Source organism: Chaetodon trifascialis, chromosome 3 (genome assembly GCF_039877785.1).
Source record: "Chaetodon trifascialis isolate fChaTrf1 chromosome 3, fChaTrf1.hap1, whole genome shotgun sequence".
NCBI lineage: Eukaryota > Metazoa > Chordata > Actinopteri > Chaetodontiformes > Chaetodontidae > Chaetodon > Chaetodon trifascialis.
The window spans coordinates 32,182,892-32,202,876 of record NC_092058.1 but is presented as its reverse complement, the minus strand read 5'-3'; the positions used below and the strand labels follow the sequence as shown (position 1 = coordinate 32,202,876).

The window sequence follows — 19,985 nt, the reverse complement described above, 5'->3', positions numbered from 1 at the left end:
CTCATTATTTCTCACACTTGCATGACCAATTCTGCCATCACACCATCAGCTTGAGTTGTATTTAACATGCAAATCTTTCCCTTCTCTACCTTCTATCACACATGATGTGATGTGGCATTGGACCTTTACAATGCCTGGAAACCAGGTGGAGCAATGCTGGGAATTATGTGAGGTCCCCAAAAGGCATGAATAATAAGGATAATTAAGGTGTTAGCCATCCTGCACAAACAGCTGCAACAAAACAAACAGGTGAAAAGGAAGATGTCAATCAAGCACCGCCCGTTCATCAATGCACCAACATTTAAACCCCAGTCAAACATGATAATTGGTAAATAAAAATGTGGGATATTTTCACTTGTGTTTTTTTAATTAGCAAATTCAAAATGTGGGATTTCATGGCAGAGAAAATTCAGAAAAAGCAAGACAGAGCAGAAAATTTAGAGGGCGGGAGAGACGGTCAGTGAGAGGACGAGAGGACGGTTGGCTGGAAGATTTGGATGTTAGACCTCCTCCTGCCGAGGTTAACACCAGAGGCCTGGTGAGACACATGAAGACAGAGAGTTTCAGTTTCATGTGTTTTGCCCTGGTGTGTGTGTATGTGTGTTTGTATCTAGGCTTGACCTCCTGACCTTGGCCAGCATTTTCTGCTCCCTTCTGTCTCCGGCCTCACCCCCAAACAATCAATAACCTCCCCACCTGCTGCCGCTAGCTGTGACATGCAAATAACCCTCGCATATCATTAAAACATATGCCCTGACAACAATAGGATAACCTCAACCCCCACCTCTGCTTTTCCTTAAGACGTCAGCCAAGACATTCACACACACACGCGCGCGTGCGTGCACACACACACACGCCGAGTGCACAAACAAAAGCAAAAACAACATCAACTCGTGCCCAGATGGACTCCAGTCAGTTGACCTCTGCTCAGATCTGCAACAGACAAGCAAACAGACATTGAGACAAGTGCACTTGAGCCCCCCTCATATCTCAACACACACACACACACACACACACGCACGCACGCACGCGCACACACACACACCTCATTAATCTTCAATCCTGCTTGCATCTTGGAGTTATCCTCCTATCCAATAACTTACAGTTGTTTAATGTAAAATATTATGATTAATATTGAATTTAAATTATATAGACTGAGGGCAGCATACAAAAGAAAGTCAAAATTAAATACAGTACATGATTCATGTCTTAAGGTCCCATCTCTGTGACGAAATAAAAAAGTGACATGTTAGCACAGTTGGCTAAGATTGATGTCAATCATATATTGACTCTACAGCTTTTGTGTCTTTTTATACATAATTTTCCCCATATATGACCACCCTTCATACTTTTGTGATGTAATGATTACCAAGCCGTCTCCATGACAACTGCAAAGATTCTATTCACTGATGAAGACTGAGTGATGCAGTTAAAGGCTGAGAGAGACAATGCAGTTGAACTTTGATTGTTTTGTCAAAGTACTGTTTGCAAAAGTGAAGAATCTTCACTTCCCAAACACTCACTTTTACAAAATTTAAAAAATTAAGATCGGAGTATTGGTCCTTCAGGTGTTTTGCTAAGTTTGTTGTTAGCATCTTTTGTTAGCACTGTGCTGCGTAGCATCACTTGTATATAGGCTTGCTTGTAGCTGCCCCCTAGTTCACTTGCCTTAAATGTCAAGTATTTCCAAACAGCTCTCCTGCTGTTTTCTTTGTCACAGAGGCTCTGCACTCATCATCTTTAATGAGCGAACACCTTAAAAATATCCGTAATATACCCCGGCCTATGAAGAGCTATGACTAAGAATGTTTTTGAAAACAGTATTTGGTATCACTCTGGAACTCAAACTGAAAAAGAATTGAGTGAGGAATTAAAAAATGTGGAAACAGGAAGCAAAAGATACAATAGAAGAAATGAAGACAGCTGCATAGCAAGACAACTGTACTTATTACAGTTTATGCCACGGGGGTCCAAGTGTTAATTAACTCTGTCGCTGACCCCTCTGCACACACATCCCCCACACACATGCACAGTATAGTCATGTCCTGTGGCTATTGAACCGGGTGTGGGGGCAGATCTCACCCTGGGCACTGAGAGAGTTTGGTTTTCCAATCAAATCACTACAAAACAGAGTGTATGCACGCACAACACACACACACACACACACACACACACACACACACACACACACACACACACAACTAACTGTAGAGGACAGTGGTGTATGACTCAGTAGAAACCAGTGGTTGGAGGGTCACACAAGTCATGTAGATGGAAAAACACTCTTTAGTCAGTAGACTATGTAAAATCAGTGTTGAAGGGAGCTTCTGCTTGGATGAGTGTGTTTGTTCTCTACCTGCATACATCAAACTGAGAACAACATCATTACTCACAATCTGAAATGTCATTCATCTACACACACAGATACACTCAGTTAGCTACATATGGGTGTGTGAAGGTCAACTTTTCCCCCCTTTTTCCTTCAAATGCAGAAAATTCCAGTACTTCCTATTTCCATGTTAGGATTGTGTGTGTGTGTGTGTGTGTGTGTGTGTGTGTGTGTGTGTGTGTGTGTGTGTGTGTGTGTGTGTGTGTGTGTGTGTGTGTGTGTGTGTGTCCATGCCTAATCCATGGTGTCAAGCAGATACAGTACGTGGGCTAGTATCGGTTAGGCTTTGTCCAATGGATGGAAGATTGTGGGTTTAGCTAAACAATATGCAGAAGGAACAAAATGCAGCTATTGTACAAATCGTGTCCACCCCTTTCCCATGCAAATGACATACAGCAACATGATATGATGTTATGACAAAAAAGTTTTTCTAATAATAAAATAATATTGTAAAATAACAATTTGGAATGTGCAGTACAAATGAGAAAAATATAAAATAAGCAACGTTTTATAATAATGTAAAAATAATCTTGTTAAACCTAGAACATTTTATCCTAATAAGAAGAAACTGAGCAATTATTTGTATTTGGTTGTATGGTAATTTAACTGCAAAGAAGCTCAAAATGACCAGTGTGTGTATTTCAGTTTATGACACAGAGAAGAAGGATTGTGATTTTTGATGCATATTGCCTCTTTCAGGGACTGGGACACTGGGACATTGAATTTAATTACTTTTTTTCACTTGCATTTATTCAAACTTTCAAACAATCTGAAGTCACATCATTGACAGAACAGTGCCACCATATGTGACAGCACAGACATTCCAACCAGAACAACAACACACACGACAGTCACACATGAACAGCCCCTTCATCAGTGTCAGGTAGCTCACTAATTGAGCTGTTTAAAAATTTACAGTGATAAACATATAAAGGGAGAGAGGCTGAGAGAAGGAGAAGCACAGGAGCATGAGATTAAAAATACTTGGTGGGGAGGTCACTTTAATATTCACACACACACACACACACACATTGGCTAAAGAGAGAAACTCAGTAAGAGAGAAGAGATTAAAAAAAGAAAAAAAAAAACCTTGTCTGAGTTCTTTAACCCCAAGCAGTACAATTTCCTGGAAGTGCAACAGAGTGAGGACACCCTGAACCTTCCCACAATCCTCTGTTGTTTATTTCACTCTAGAACAAACAATTTAAGGACAAGAGCCAAAAATGTGTTTGGATGTTTGTCTGTGTGTCTGTGTGTGTGTGTGTGTGTGTGTGTGTGTGTGTGTGTGTGTGTGTGTGTGTGTGTGTAATATTGTGAGTTAACAATATGAGTTGTGCCAGACCAGACAAAATACTCTTTCTGAGAGCTGCAATGTTTTTCAAAAATTCCATTGCTGTCACTAATTATTATCTATTCTAAATGACATACACGAGTGACACTCAGTTGTCGGCTTGTGCACAGAGACCTTAATTATACATTCCTAACAACAATTAGGGCCACTGTGAAGGAAAAATATTAAAATATTTGGAAAAAAGGGTTGCAGTTTCAAGAGACAAATGTCATAAGATTACAACAAGAAAGTTATGATGTGAGAAGAAAAAGGTTGTTAATCATATGAGAATACATTCATGTATACATGAGCAATGTGGGAAAAGGGATGACCTGCAGTTACAAGTTTCATCATCTATCCATTTTCTATGCTGCTTATCCCTTTCGGGGTCTATCCTGGTATACCCTGGGCCCGTCGCCAGCCGATCGCAGGGCAACATATACAGACCATTCACACTCACACTCACACCTAGGGGCAATTTTACAGTCACCAATTAACCTAATGAGCATGTTTTTGGTCTGTGGGAGGAAGCCGGAGTGCCCAGACAGAACCCACGCATGCACGGGAAGAACATGCAAGCTTCACACAGAAAGGCCTGACCCGGGAATCGAACCGGCGACCTTCTTGCTGTGAGGCACGCACACTACCTGCTGCGCCACCGTGCAGCCCCCAAGTTTCATCAATAAGAATCTAATTATCATACATTTTAGGACACTGAAATTCAATGAGCCAGTTATGTGATGTATGAACCAATTACTGGACATATTTTGAAGCATTGGCTGAAGCCCAGAGGGAACTTGGCATCCCGATTAAAGCCAGGTGGACTGATACAAATGCAGCATCACAAGCCAACATACAAAAATAGCTGAAGTATTATTGCTCACCACCTTCAGCCACTGGGAACCCCTCACCTCCAGGCAACCAAGGGTTTTGATCAAGAGGCTAAGACCAGGATGGAGCACCCTGTGTGGGCTGGCAGAGCAGACATCTGGCCTCTCTGCTGGAGGTTGCATGGATGAGGCATCCATCCACCTCCAGGACCCAGCTGGGTAAAATCACATTGAACACTAGGAGAGCCAGCCAAGCCAACATGTGAGTCACACACACACATATACACGCACACACGCACACACACGCACACACACACACACACACACACACACACACACACACACACACACACACCGATGTGCTGCAGGCCAACACAACCTGACATTCAACTTAGTTCCAATAAAGAAAGAATTTAAAGGTCATTTATTCTTTTTAAGCTAACTTTAACAGATCAAACAACTAAGTTTGACCCTTTAGCCTATCAGTGCTAAAAGGTCCTTAACTTTTGCTAAGGATTAAAAGTTTGAATTACTAAATTGAAGGTTTACTGTCAGGAACTGTACTGTTGTTTCAACCAGAGAAACCTTGCCTCATGGGTGGTACTTTACAAAGGAACTACTGGGGCCAGGCAAATCTAATAAACAAGTGCCACTGGAATCAAAATCGTACCAAGGGACAGATTTTTATGTTTATCAATATTGAAAACAAAGTGATTAGTAACCTCACAAAATTAGAAGCAAAACTACATTTTCCATCTTTACCATGGTTACTTGCTTTAGCAGAAACAGATAACAATGAAATATCAGCAGACTGAAAACTGCAGCGCCTGTCTCCAAAGTCTCCTTGTAATGACATCCATACAGAAATCTTTCGGTTGAATTCAGTTTTATTTATATAGCACCAAATCATAGCAGAAGTTGTCTCATGACACTTTGCATCCAAACAGAGTCTTGCCACAAACAACAGCAGCTGTGTTGTTTCCTAGTGTGAAAATGATGTCTGAACTGCACTAATTTGCCAAAACTTCATTGTTGACACAAACAAAAGCATGCTTAACATCAGGATTTTTCCCAGTGAGTTCCATCAGCTTTCTCATTTGTATACATGACTCAGTTTGGTGTTTTCCTGATCTCAGGGGAAAAAACAAAACAAAACAAAACAAAACAAAACAAAACAAAACAAAACAAAAAAAGAATTTCAGTTTTGTTTTGTTTTTGTTTTTTTTGCATAAGTTGTTTTTCCAGATATGAATCTGTTCATGTACATTTCCAAACATTGACCTGCAGAATGATTAAAGCTTGAAACTATTTTGTGCTGTGTAAGATACAACATTAGGACCAGAGAAAGGTAACAGAGAGAGAGGGGGAGGAATAAAAACAGCAAGCAGAGAGTGATGGGAGGAAGGAGCAGTTGTTGCAGACAGTGAGGGAGAGAGAGAGGCTTGTTGTCTGGAAGTAAACAAGACACACACCGGTAATTGAGCAACCGTTGCTGTGGCTACACTGATGCTGAATATCCACCCATACCCAACCCCAGACACAAGAACAGACATACACAACAGCAGCAATCAGGTTTAATCCTGTGCTTTGACAGAAGGTGGAAGAAGTCGAAACAACTTCGTGGCATACAACTCTAGTACTGACAGCAGCCTTCAAATGAGCTTTTCCTACAGAACCTGACTGATTCAGTTTGTCTTACCATTGTGTTACTGAGACAGGTGCAGTAGACCCTGTGGTTTGTCTTTATTTGTCTGATTGTGAGCAGGATATCTCAAAAACACATTTCAATACGTTGGCAGAAAGTTAGCTTGGTTAGCTCAATTTGGATATACATGCTATTTTAAAAAAATAGCATATATATCCAGCCTCCAATGCAGATGTGCATTTCACATTTCTAAATATTCCCTATAATTAAATAACAAAGATAAAAAATGTGTTTGTGTATGCTGCAGGGCGTCAAGCTTCTTGAATAGGATAAAAGAAACTGCTGTGTTTACCTTTGAACAACAAAACCGGTGACGAGTGTCAGAGTGTTGGCGCTGAAATAGGACGGCATAGAAAGTCATGAAAATGTCAACGGCAAACAAAACGACGAGGGGGCAGGGGACAACTGAGCCCACCACAGACACAGTGACAGCAGGATATGGCAGCAGTGTTGTGTGTGTGTGTGTGTGTGTGTGTGTGTGTGTGTGTGTGTGTGTGTGTGTGTGTGTGTCCAGGAGGCCTTAAACACTTCTTCCCTGATTTTCAAGTTAAATAAAGATTGTTGTGCGCCAAGCCTATTGTCCATAACTAACCCCCACTGCCCAAAAAAAACCCTGCCTCACCCTCATGCCCCACCCCCCAAACACACACACAGACAAAGACTTCAATCCCACGCATCTTTGTCTCCAGAAACAGGAGGTGTGGTCGTTTTTCTACAGTTAATGAATTGGCGGGGCCACAAGGGCCAAGCGCAGGCATGGGTCATTCATTCATTTAGCCCTTTAAGCCTCCTTAGCCCACTTCGCCCTTACACACACACACACACACACACACACACACAGATTATACGCATCATAGCACAGAGATACATTAATATGAGTGCTGGTGAAGTGAAATCACAAATTTTACTCACATGAAAAATACATGTCTTTTTGAAACTCTTTCTTAATGTTCACAAACACACATCCAGACACCCACACAAACACACACACATACACACAGCCCTATAGTCCTGGCATCTGGTGACACAATAGCTTCTGGTAGCAGCTGGTCAGCAGTAGCCATAGGAGTCACATACACACAAATTGACACGCATGCAAAGATGCAACATGTACAAGCCCCTGCATGTCTAATGATGTGCCAAGATGGCAGAAGAACAAGAGAAGACAACTTGACTGGCCATCTGTGGCATGGAGGCCATGTGGAACATCTGTGTCAGTCAATAACACACTCACTCACACACACACATGCATGCATTTCACGAGTTGAAATTAGGACTGGGCAATATGGCAATAAGTAAGATCACAATAATTGTGCCATACTATTCAACATCAGTAGTTATCAGGACGTATAATATGATAATGCTGCCAGTCTGAAGAGTATCCTGATAATGACGGAAGCCTGAAGAAACCACAAGGCTCATTAGTTATTAACATGTGTGATCTATCTAAACAGAGTAAGGATTTCCAAAGCTTATCATCGAGATGAATGTGACTTTTGTCCATAACAAGCAATCCTCTGTAAAACAAATGCACAGAAATGCCTGAAAATAAAATGCTAATCATATTTCCTCTGGCAGATAGTTGCACTAGGATTCTGGTAAGACTTTATGTAAAAGTAATTTTCATTTCCTCACAATCAGTAATCTCACTTAAAAACTCAGCCGAGATATCTGTAAGTGTGCTGTGGCTTGTAAAGACATCAGTATTCATAAATAAAATCTGACCGATTTTATTCCCTCTATTTTATTCTCTATAAAATCTGACCGATTTTATTCTTAGTCTCTATGGAGACACAGTCTCCATAGAGACTGTGTCTGCCCCCCGACCACGTAAACTAAGTAAATCAAAAGTACAGAGAAGAGGAGTTAAACATAAAAATCTAATTAAAATTAAAACAACCTCTGCAATAGTACAACAAGATAGGAGAATTAAATGTGGACTCCTTAACATCAGATCTCTGTCCTCTAAAGCTGTTCTAGTAAATGAGTTAATATCAGACCATAATATTGATTTATGGGGCTGCACGGTGGCGCAGCAGGTAGTAAACCGCTGCTTAAAAAGCCTACTCTTGATCCAGGGGTTTTAGCCAACTATAGACCGATATCCAACCTTCCCTTTCTCTCAAAAACTCTTGAGAAAGCAGTTGCCAATCAGCTGTGCGACTTTCTAAACAATAATAGTTTATTTGAGGATTTCCAGTCAGGATTTAGAGTACATCATAGCACAGAGACAGAACTGGTTAAAGTTACAAATGACCTTCTAATTGCATCTGATAAAGGATTTGTCTCTGTACTAGTCTTATTGGATCTTAGTGCTGCATTTGACACCACTGACCATGGCATCCTATTGCAGACACTGGAAAACTTCATTGGCATTAAGGGAACTGTGCTAAGCTGGTTTAAATCCTACTTGTCAGATCGCTCTCAGTTTGTACGCGTTAATGACGACTCCTCTGTGCTCACTAAAGTCAGCTATGGAGTTCCGCAGGGTTCTGTGCTTGGACCAATTCTATTCACCTTATATATGCTTTCTTTAGGTAAGATTATCAGGAAGCACTCAATAAATTTTCATTGCTATGCAGATGATACCCAGCTATATTTTTCAGTGAAGCCGGAAGAAACCAGTCAGTTAACTAGACTACAAGCATGTCTTCATGACATAAAGACCTGGATGACCTGCAATTTTCTGATGCTAAACTCGGACAAAACTGAAGTTATAGTAGTAGGCCCTAAACATCCTAGAAAGTCCCTTTCTGATGACATAGCAGCTATGGATGGCATTGCGCTGGCCTCCAGCACCACTGTAAAGAATCTGGGAGTCATCTTTGACCAAGACATGTCCTTTCACTCCCATGTAAAACAAATTTCAAGGACTGCCTTTTTTCACCTACGTAATATCGCAAAAATCAGGCATATTTTGTCTCAAAATGATGCATTCGTAACTTCCAGGCTGGATTATTGCAATTCTTTACTATCAGGCCGCCCAAATTCGTTGCTGAATATTCTCCAGTTGCTCCAGAACGCTGCAGCACGTGTTCTGACAAAAACCAGGAAGAGAGATCATATTTCTCCAATACTAGCCACTCTGCACTGGCTCCCTGTAAAGTTTAGAATAGAGTTTAAAATTCTCATCCTTACTTACAAAGCCATAAATGGCCAGGCACCTTCTTATCTTAAAGAGCTCATAGTACCTTATTGATATTTATGTTTTGTTATTAACAAAACATAAATATCGCACCAATCATAACATTAGCATTAGCAACTCATGAGGAGAGGAGATACTGTAGCTTAGTATTCACGATGAGACGAACAAAGACACCGGCAAGGATTCAGGACAATCTGACAACAGGTAGCAGAGAGCTCTCCTTTTATTCTGTGCCTAATCAGGATCATGTGTGCGTCAGGTGAACACCTGAGCAGGCAGAGCTGACTGGGTGTAGGTAACCACCCAGCTAAACAGACAGAGGGAGAACAAACAGGCAACAATAACAAGAAGGAAAGAAAAGGAGACACTGGGAGAAAAACAGCTCCGCAGCATCGTGACAAATACAAAAGCAGTGGACAGAACAAACACCATGGTGGATTTGCTGTTCAAAAAGCCTTAGCAATGGTGCAGCAAAAATGTGGGTGGTCCCACTGGGAAATAAAATGGGTTCATTCACTGGAGAGCATGTGTTTAGTCACTTTTATTATAATTTACTGAGTTGATTATGAGATACAAAATGATCAGATTCTGATATTACTGATATATGTGTATATATGTAAATGTAGAGGATGCATCCTCTGGGGAACAAGAATGTGCTCAGTAAATTTCCTAATCCATTTCATACTGATATTCACAAGTTAGTGTGATGGTGGCACTATATTTGAGGACAGGGGCTCAAAAACATCATTAATGATCCTCTGGAGACCAAGAGTATGAGGATCAATGAGTGAGGACACACAAGAGCAACCTTCCAGAAAGTCTTTAACCACCAGAAAGGAAGGCAGACAGACAGACAGGCAGGCAGGCAGGCAGGCAGACAGACAGACAGACAGAAGACAGACAGACAGACAGACAGGCAGGCAGGCAGGCAGGCAGGCAGGCAGGCAGGCAGGCAGGCAGACAGATAGATAGATAGATAGATAGATAGATAGATAGATAGATAGATAGATAGATAGATAGATAGATAGATAGATAGATAGATAGATAGATAGATAGATAATCAATAAACACAGATGCAAATAATGAATAAATGAAATGAATTCATTCTGTCAGTGGGTTCTTATGCCTCTGAGCAGAACACAGTAGAAATACAGAGTGTAGGTCATTATTCATGTGCAGGTGTCTGTTAAACAGAGAACAGGCTAGAAAACACTGCTATTCCGGCAGTGACAACTGCGAGTGTGTGTGTTATTATGGTTTTTGCCCGTTGCTTGAACACTTTTTGCAAAACTTGGCTCACTGTGTCAAAACTCTACACACAAGCAAACAAAGACACAACACTGGGAAATAAAGAATTCACATCTATGTGAATGCTTGTTGTTAAAGGAGCATTAGCCAACTATTGCTTAGCTGAGGCCTATTTGTGGCTGATTGGTGTTCAGTTTTGTCAGTAAGTATTTTCAGGTGTGTGTCTGAGTATTTCCAATTACCCAGTGTGTTTTGTATTTTGAATGGATGTGTTTTCCCAATGGTACTGAGATCTCATTTATGAACAAAATGTCTTGTATGTATGAAATAGTGTGCAGTGTGCAGGAGCAAGTGTGTTGCATAAAGCAGCACGTTTGTTTAGGGTATGGTTACACTGTGTTTAAGGTAAAGTCACAAAAACTTCAAGTTTTGTTACATTGGTCTAAGCATGTGTCAATAGTGTTCAAGCAATGGGCAAAAACTGTAAATTTGCACAGTGCACATGTGTGAAGACAAATTCATCAAATGTTGCTACAGCTGTTAAAGCTGACAGCTCACTGATCCAGTAATCAACTACTGCCGTCATCAGAAACAGTTTGGGGCATTCCCTTTGAATTGATCATATCCACTCATTAATGGAATGGGATGGCTTCTCTAAATTCAGAACAGTTGTGAAGTTTGAAGTTTTGTGAGTGTTGAGATAAAATCAGATTAGCAGACAAATGCAGCATTGTCTGAAGATAAAAGATCAGGAAGAGGAAGATGATGGTGTGAGAAAGAAAAAAGAAGAGGCAGAGACAGGCAAGATAAAAGAAACAGAAGACGGTAAGACACAGACACTGGGACTATCAGTGATGCTGGAGCGTGTGTGTGTGTGCGTGCGTGCGTGCGTGCGTGCGTGCGTGCGTGCGTGCGCGCGCGTGCGTGCGTGTCTAGGTGGTTGGGTGACCTATATGTCTCACTGCAGAGTCCAGGAGACCCCTGGGCTTTGGTTATATTTGGTAATCCCACATGTCAACTCAACCAGTGAGGAAACACACACACACGCACACGCAAACAGACATACAAACACCAGAGGTCAGAGACAGGATCTTGTAAGTGCTCTGGTATAGTGCTCCGAGTTTGAATACACCTGATTAAGTTAATCCTCCTCGAGTCTGAACTGCAGGTCAGTCCAATCCAAAATGTTTTGTTGAGCATGTTATGTATTATTGGACATACAGCTATTCCCAGGTCATTCAGCCAGTCATTACACAACTGACAATTATCTACCTCAAAAAAGACAAATGGCAATTCCAACAATTTTCTTTTCAAAATGATAACTTTGAACAGACCTTACCAAACTCCATTTGTTCTGCAGAGTCCATCTTGATCTTTAGAAAAAACTAAAGACCAAGCTCTCTACTGAACACCTTCTTTCTTAAAAAAACAAAACAAAACAAAAAACCCTTCTTCTACTACTACTACTACTACTACTACTAGTGCCATAACACTACTAAGTTGTGTTATGGCACTTACTGTTGTTGTTCTCTCCCATCTAGACCCTTGCTTGTGATGTATGAAATTCTCATATGTGTGTCGCTTTGGATAAGAGCGTCTGCCAAATGACAAATTGTAATTGTTGTAACTGTAACAGAAAACAGTAGATTTCACCTTAACTATTCAGCAACTATTCTATTGTATCCACCATTCCTTATAGTTCATTGATGAGTCAAAGAAGCATTTTGTAATTTATTCAGAAATAAATTCCAAAATGCTTCTTAGACCCATAAAAACACTTTGCAAGGAGGAAAGGTGGAGAGGAGGAGAGAGGATTTCTGTTTAATGACTTATCACAGCTAAGCCATAGTCACTTATCAAAGAAACACTTTTCCAGTTGTAAGCCATTCTTGAAGTTGTTTGGGTTGTCTCGATATGTAACTTTAAGAAACACCTGCCGGCCGCAGAATAAGCACTGGCGGGAATATTATACAGACATTATATTGATTTTCCTTGAGGGTTCAATATACAGCATCAGCATTGCTCAACTCTGATTTAGAGCATATGAGGTGGTTTTGCCACAAAATGTTCTTTCTGCACACATGAATGGACTGTGGTCACCAGAAGACAGCACATATAATCTGACTGAGTGCTGCACAATGCAGAATTACATTACATGTGTTACTCTGAATGGCATGAGGTGAAGGATCAGTCTATTAGGGCTGACCTCACACGCTGTTAACCTGTCAACACTGGGCCATGGCTCTTTGTGTGTGTGTGTGTGTGTGTGTGTGTGTGTGTGTGTGTGTGTGTGTGTGTGTGTGTGTGTGTGTGTTGAAGGTCACAAGCTGAAGTGACTGTGTGTGTTTAATGCCCTTGATTCCTCTCCAATCCCTACCCTATCTGCCATGCTCCACTGACTTCAGATTACTGGACACAGAGTAACTGCTCACAACACTGTAGGCACACACACGCACACACACACACACACACACACACACACACACACACACACACACACACACAATCAAGTTTGCAACAGATTAAGTTGTTCTTTACATTAAAGGTGTAGTCAGGTGTGAACTGTATGCATCCATCTGTGTGCAACAGAAAGTCAGCAGCAGGACAAACTGCATTCAGAGACAGGCAACATAATTTGTTCAGTGAGTTTTATCTCAGAATTTCTTCAGAGCTCTGACTGGCTCAATGACTCCAACAACAACTTTTCTAATGAGCTGAAGTAACAATATAAGGATTTATTCACTCAAGTGCAATATCAGTGGTTACTGAACTGCAATATCAATATTCAATGTGTGAAACTGTGTGAGCTCTTTAATTGCCTTGCTTTGCCTATTATATTGTTTATTTATTTATCATATCTTGCTTTTTTTGTTACTGATGCTATTTACTACTGCACAATCCCCATTGCTGCCATAACACTGCAAAATACCCAGCTGTGGGATTAACGAAAGATTATTTTATCTTAATGTAACACGTTAATGTTTGTCTTTCATTCATCCATTCGCAGTTACACACCAAGGCCAGAGCAGTGCTGAAGACAGGACATGTTTTAAAAAGAACAAATTTCATTCTAAACTAAAAGATACAGGCAGGTTGTTAGTAAGGACGGTGCTTCAGTGCTCCTTGTCTTGAAGGGACAAAACGCATTCCTCCAAAACATTTTGCATCAATTATCTGAAAATTGAAATTCCTAATAATTGATCTTCATATTGGTCCTATAGGTCACAATCACTGTATCAGTGTATATTGGTTTGTTAATGAAAAGTACTGCACAGTGTTGTATGTGAAAACTGGTGACTAGCTGGACCAGTGTGTATACTATACCCACTCGTTTTTGTTTAGAGAGCACTAAACTATTTATCTTTAACCCAATCCTTCACTGTTATGTCGATGAACTTTAGCATGGTTTATCACAATACCGTGATAAACCATGCCCTTATAAGCAACTACAATCACACATCAATCAGTGTGTCTGTGTCTTCATACTTGCTTCTGCTCCAGCTCATCTCGTATGTATTCCTGTCAATCTGTGTATTCTAATGTCCCAATCATCATTCGACCAAAGAAAATTCTGGATGCCCATTTTCCTCAGGACTATGACCTTTGAGGTGATTGGCCCTCCACCCTGACTAGGATATGGCCCTGTCCAATTAAATTAGTGAATAGCCTGGGCTGGCTAAACTAAGCGCATTGAGATAACGAGGGCCAGGGGATAATTGGTGGGCGAGGACCATAGAAACAGACGGGTGACCTCTGGACAACTCATGGGTTTTCATCTCTCATCTCTTCCTACATTCATCTTCCACTCTCTCTCTTTTCTTCCATCTCTGTTGCTTTATTCTGCCATTCATTTGTCACTTTACATTTTTCAGCCTGTCTCTATATGTTGTCAGAGTAAATAGGTTTTGGAATCTGGAATGTGCACTTACATGGCTGCATACATTTAACATGTTGAACAAAATATGTGGGAGAAAAGTATGTCCATGTTACGGCTGTTTTCATCTCTCACCAGCCAGGCTCCATTAATGTCAGTTGTCTGGGAGACTGAGATGGGACTGCCGCAGGGGGAACAGTTAGACTCAGTATACCATTAAGTATTGCCCAACAAACGCACTTCAAACAGAAAAACTGGCTCTCTGAATGCTTGCTGGGAAACCATAGAGACGACTCACCAGTCAGCTCTGACTCACCCTGATGATCAGTCTGGCAAGAACAGATGATGATGCATTTTAAATTTAAGGTGACCAATCCCTTTAAGACCAGCTTCACCTTGAAAATCAGCCTGGAGCAGCATTACAGGATGTGACTGCACTCTCACAAAACAACATTTTAAGAGCTCTGGGATCCTTTTAAGAATCAACCCTGAATTCATCATTCTTTAAATCATCAATGGATGGAAAAGGGTAATATAAAGTGCGTAAAGGAATCACTGAGAATTATCACCAAATTCTGTAGGTCAATGAAGATTTTTAGCTTCTGTGTAACCCCCTTCCCCCACCTTTTTTTTTTTTTTTTTTTTTTTTGAGTTTTATTGTGGCATCGCTTGAGAACATTTGTCACACACAAACAAAATTCTTTATATTGTTTTCATATATGTAGAAGTAATCTCACACAAAAAACAACTTTGTTGTGTAAAATTTGTGCACTATTCTTTTCCTTCTAAAGAGTGAACTAATTCTGAAATTAAACTCTGCAGAGTCTTTTCATTGTTCCTTTGATTATCTAATTTTGAGAAGTTTCTTATTAAACCATCATGAAAATTCTACCTCTGTGTGGAAGGATGTATGTGCATGTGTGGTGTAAGTTAACATAGAAATCTGAAATGTCTAATGTCTCCTTACCTGCTATGGGCAACTGATAGATATCATCTTCAGTTTTGTTACATTGAAGGCCAGGCCATACTCTCAAAGCTTCTAACTGACAGAAAACTGCTCAGTTGTAACAGCAGTTAAAGTATTTACTAGTTGGTTACGCAGAGAGAAACATGGAAAAGTTGATGCAGAAGAAATAACCACGAGAAACAGGTAGTGATCATGTTTTTCCATTTAGCAGGAAAGGAGGAGATAAAAATAAAATCAAGAGGGACATGAGGATTACCGATTTGAGCATGTAACCCAGAATGCATTCACACAGATCGCCATGACAGCTCCCTGCCGGAGGGCAGAATGACCGTCTGTCACTCACAGCACTGATACACTCCCTGTGCACATATGAATACATAATGAAGATACATCAACACAACACACACACACACACACACACACACACACACACACACTGCAGTCCCTTGTGACTGACAACATATCACCACTGATAGACCAGGCGAACAGATTAGTCATCAGATTAGTTGCTGAGTGAATGAACCAACCTCGCTCCAAATTAGCTCAATGGCCTCTTTACTGTGTATGAGGCACTTCGGTAATTATGCACAAGGCTTAAACTGGGATTAAGACCTTAATTAATCATAGAATCATTGTCTGGCCTCCATGTTGAACTTGGTGATTATGGTTATATGGAGAACACCATGGTCTTGGTTCAGATGTGTTCAGTAGCAATAAGTCCTCAGACTGTCCCATATTTACGTTTATTGGTAGGTAATGACCAAGTGGCTGTAATAATTTAGACAGGAAGTCAAGTGACGTAGTATGAAGAGCAACAAAGTGCACGTATAGAGGAAGTCACAGCCAAACGAGCTCTGGGCCAAAAGTCAACGTTGACTAATTTTAATTTACTTAACTAGTAATAGTCACTGGATGTAACTGCAGTTCTATAAGTCCATGTGCCTGTTGCTGGTACTCTCCAACAGTCAACAAGTTATTTTGGGGGCCATTGACAAAAAGCCTATTATGTTGTGTATTATACTTTAACTCAAATTTTTGCCGCATTGCCAGATAGACATCTAAGAATAAGATGGGACATTTTCTCCAGTTAACTATGTTCAAATGAATGAAGCAAAATTTCGTCCAAATCAAGCTGTATTTAAGTATATTTTTGGTTACCATTTTCAGCATTGTGCCAAATAACTGACACTACATGTTTGAGGTGTCGTGTTGGTTTATCATCTGCTTTTCCTAAAAAGGGTTAGGTTAATACCCCTTTTGTTTCCAAGGTTTTTCTACTTTTCAAAGTAAGTTCTAATGGAGTGTCATGGGTTTTTGATAAATTAACAAAATGAATACCCTGGTTCCAGACCTCTGTATTGTCCAACAGAGTTGGCACACCTCTAGCTGATTAGAGATTCTGGGCTTGTGGTCACTGGTGGCTGTTTCCCCCAGTTGGAGAAACAAGCTATGAGCTATGTAGGCAGGGTAAAGAACGTCATCTTCCTTTGCCAGAGACAGAATAATAGCTTAAGTCATTTAAAAAAACTATAGAAAAACAGGCATAAAATCACACTGTGTTTCTTGGATTGCCATAAAAAAACTTTGATGGTTCCAGATAACCACTGTCACAGCTTCCATGTCAACTGAAAATGACACTGGCGAGATTCTATGATTTGTTAAAGCAAAACAAAACAAATTAAACCTTGCAAATAGAGTTACAAAGTGGGAGAAACTTCTTCAGGCAACTGTGGGTCTGGAAGGAAACGTCCCAGTCATTTTTCCATAAATAAAGTTGTGTGAGTCACAATTGGAGCTCTTATACAGATTAATTTATTATTAATTTATAGCTGCATCTGAAAATATCTGCTTTTTTGATAAAAACTCAAAGATACAAGCTTGTTTTGTGGGGAGACATTAACTACAATCCCCAAAGTGCATTTTGGCAAGAAACATCCAATCACCAAACTTATAATTCTGTTCCATGCGCAAGGGCGAAATCGTCAGTCAGACATTGAGCAATCAAGTGAGTAGGAGGTGGTAGGTTTATCTTGGATTTAGAGCTACTTAGAATAAAAATGTTGTGACAGCTCTGGTGGCGCTCAGGATTCAGTTATAAGGGCTACTCTGTTACAAACAATTCCCCTGTATAAACCTCTCCATTCAGACATTTATCTAACATGTTTCAGACCTGCCTGAGTCACAATTGCTGTATTTTCATGGACATATCAGTAGATTATTTAATAGATGCAATACTAGAGAAAAGAAATAGAAGCAAAACACATGGAAGTTTGCAATGTGTGAGCTGTGTGCTCACCTCTGCTGACTAAAGCCAGCTGAGGCTTTTATGCTGTTTACAGGTTTCATTATGGACAAATCTCTGTGCTGAAAGGTGGAGTAAAGCACTGGAGACGACAACACTCACTGTAAAAATAACTTAACTGATCTTGTAATAGCTACATCAATGGCCGGTACTGTGCATCTTGTTATGTGCAGCAGTACTCTCTACCTTCTTCTGACACTCCATGATAAGTTCTGCTCTGATACCAGACCAGAAATATGCAGAGCTCAGCTCAACACATTCAGGGTTTAAACAGCGATGGCCTGCAGGAAGCACCGTGTTCACAGCTGCTGTGTTCACTGTTCCTGTTGACATGAACTCAAACAAGACACATGAGGTTTTCTGTGAATGAAACACATCCAATGGATTTTTGGAGTTTTCGAGGTTTGACTGAATGTTGAGGAGAACAAATCAGCATTCTTTAAGCTTTTTGGGGATCTGATGTCAACTTTCCACGTTATTAGGGGGATGTGACTCCCCATCCCCCTCAGTGATTGCATGGATGCATGCCACTAATGGTGGGTGGAATTTAAAGATTGTGCTGCTGAAAAAACAGATCTTACAGTCTGTGGATTAAATCCACTCACATTTAACTTTGGGGTCCACTTTGGTTGAACTATGGTGCTGCATTTTGTTAACAACTGCATTTGCTATTGTTCTGATTTGCACCCCTGACGTCATTCTTCTCCATGGCAACAGAAGGCTAATTGTTATTGGAGTATTTAGAGCCATGTCAAAATGACAGAAAAAACAGGGCTCCAGTCACATAGTCTTTTTAGCTTAGGATGGTTCTTGAGTGTAGGAGTGGCAGCCATGATGAGAGCTGGTCAAATTCTCTAAATTCTAAGGGAAGTTGCTTCAGTGCATCCTTTTTGATCTCCTTTATCACAGGGTACACTGAACCATGCATTGCAAAAGGAAAGGATATAATTCTGTACCACAATTCCTTGCAGCAGCAACATTTAAAGTGGTAGCCATTGCATAATCATGTCGCCTATTGTCAGTGGTCAGATTCTCTTAGCGCTGCAGTTCTCTTTTCCAAAGTCCTTCTCCTTCATATCTTTTCTTAACCCCATGACATTTTCCATCAAGGTCAAGGAAAATGCTTTGGAAAAGACATAGGACAAATGTTTTGACTATTCAACCACAGCCCATGATTTCTCAAAAACACAGTTACACTAATTGAAACTAAGGTAAAACCAGGGGTTAAAGTGGGCCGGAGCCCACCGGAGCTGAGCTCTGCCACCTCAGAGCTCAGCTCCGGCTCCGGCCCCCCCCAATTAGCCGAGCTCCGCCTCCTTAGTCAAATAAATAAATGATTCAATTCAAACTGGCAGTAGCGCCGCAGACTACAGATAATTTTCACATGCACAGTCTGCAAGGCTCTCTCATCACCGAGATGCTCAGCAAATCAGAGCGCAACATCACCCTCTGCTGGCCCCGCCTTCTTTAACACACAGCATCTACTGTGTCAGTGTTATTGTTTGAATGAGAGCATGTCCGCGGGAGCTTGAAACGGCTTTTAAGCCAAAGTAAGTGTATTAAGTTAAATTTACATTGATGGAGAAGTTCTGTAATATTCAACAATTCAAACAGGCCAATAAGAAGAATTTAAATTTAAAAATGGCTAGCTGCTTTAGATTATATGCCTTGTGTAATGGCAAAATGTTAACGGTTATCCCGGTTGACTTAAAGGCAGAAGCTGTCTAGGCTACCTATGGCTGTTACTGGCAAGACTGTTATGTTTATGAATATTTATTTAGCCGTTGGAAAATGTAATATCTGATCATTTCGTTGTTAAAGATGGAGGATGAAGAAAAGAGATGGCACAAACGAAGAAGAATCACTGATTATTTTCAGAGGTAAGGATTTGAAAAAGATAGATCATCCAGTGAGAAGTCCATGGAGTCAAAATATTGTTTAAGTAGAATAATGGTTTTATTTGATTAAAAATGTTAGCAATTACTTTAGACCAGTGTTTCCCAAACTTTTCACAGCCCGTACCCCTTCAGACATTTGACCTTTAGCCACGCACCCCCTACTCTCACGCACTTATAGCAGCTAGAAAAAGAAATGTGTCTGTAAGCCTGCTGCCACCTGCGCCTTTTTGACGAGATACTCTCTCTACCTGAGGCTGTCGCCGCATGCTTTCCCACATCAGGAGGCTCTGCATCCGA

General features: G+C 40.6%; 1 protein-coding gene across 5 annotated transcripts in view; it reads right to left on the bottom strand.

Annotated features, from left to right (window-relative positions):
• The window catches only part of nfasca (neurofascin homolog (chicken) a), a 145,587-nt gene that overhangs the window by 99,739 nt on the left and 25,863 nt on the right, over positions 1-19,985 (bottom strand). The gene's annotated exons all lie outside the window — the stretch shown is intronic.